This window comes from Seriola lalandi, unplaced genomic scaffold (genome assembly GCF_002814215.2).
Source record: "Seriola lalandi dorsalis isolate HSWRI2012SDOR001 ecotype SW California unplaced genomic scaffold, Sedor1 jcf7180002054969, whole genome shotgun sequence".
In the NCBI taxonomy this organism is placed as follows: Eukaryota; Metazoa; Chordata; class Actinopteri; order Carangiformes; family Carangidae; genus Seriola; species Seriola lalandi.
The window spans coordinates 848,345-849,468 of NW_019525520.1; the positions used below are offsets into that span (position 1 = coordinate 848,345).

The 1,124-nt window shown below is 44.1% G+C and overlaps 1 protein-coding gene across 3 annotated transcripts in view; it reads left to right on the top strand.

The window, feature by feature from the left end:
* llgl1 (LLGL scribble cell polarity complex component 1) overlaps nucleotides 1-1,124 on the top strand; it is a 46,697-nt gene that overhangs the window by 36,928 nt on the left and 8,645 nt on the right. The window lies entirely within an intron of this gene.

Here is a 1,124-nt window from a genome sequence, read left to right on the forward strand (position 1 = left end):
CATGAAACAGTAACATGAGAACGCTCTGCTTTATAAATCTGATGCAAAGACTGTGTGTGCATGTTTCTGTCTCGGAGTTTTTGTTGTGACCAACACAGAGTTTATGAATCTAGCTCCTGGTTTCTCCCTGTTTCCTTCACATGTGTCTAATAACTGAATCATCTTCAGCTCAGTTTACAGTAGAAACAGTCTCTTACTGTGAGTCTGAGGGTCCAGGTTCATCACTGAAGTCTGGAGGTTTTTCGTTGGACCGGTCACTCTTCATAGACAGACAGATGGATCCTGGAGACTCTGCTCTCAGTCTCTGGTTCTGACCTCTGCAAACACAAACATGTTTTTATTCATATCACATCGATCACTGATCAATTCTCTGATGACAGAGTCGATGTGGGAACTCTCAGCTGACGTCACCATCCAGCACCACACACTGTACTGAAGGATGGAAGCAACACAGCTCAAGAAGCAGAGTCATACAAAGGTGAGATGAGAGGATCAGATGTCTGTGACCCGACACCGCTCAGCATCTGTATCCTCAACCTCAGCTCCACTGTGTCAACATCTGGATCTACCTGGTTAACAGTCCTCAACTAAAGACAGTGGACAAACACACAGAGAGGCAGAGTCACATCTGCATGAATATCACTGATGGTCTTGTGTGTAATTAAAGGATCATTCTGACGTTATTCTACATTTCTGTTCTTCACAACAAACCTCATGAAAAGACCCAAATCAACAGAGTGTGTGTCTCTCAACACTTCCTGTCTGTGTCTCTCAGCTCGGAGCTCATTGGTTCCTACTGAAGACGTAAAGCTTTAGAAACACCTCACAGATATATACATTATTTTTTAAAACAGTCTCTTACTGTGAGTCTGAGGGTCCAGGTTCATCACTGAAGTCTGGAGGTTTTCCTTTGGACCAGTCACTCTTCATAGACAGACAGATGGATCCTGGAGACTTTGCTCCGTCCTCCTCTTCCTCCACACCATCACTCATCTTCAGGACTTCAGTCAGTCTGAGAGGGAAACCAGTAACACTGACTGTGAGCTCAGACACACAAGAGTCAAGACAATCTGTTCAAGAGTCACATGCAACATAAAGAGAACAGGAAGTAACACACACACTAA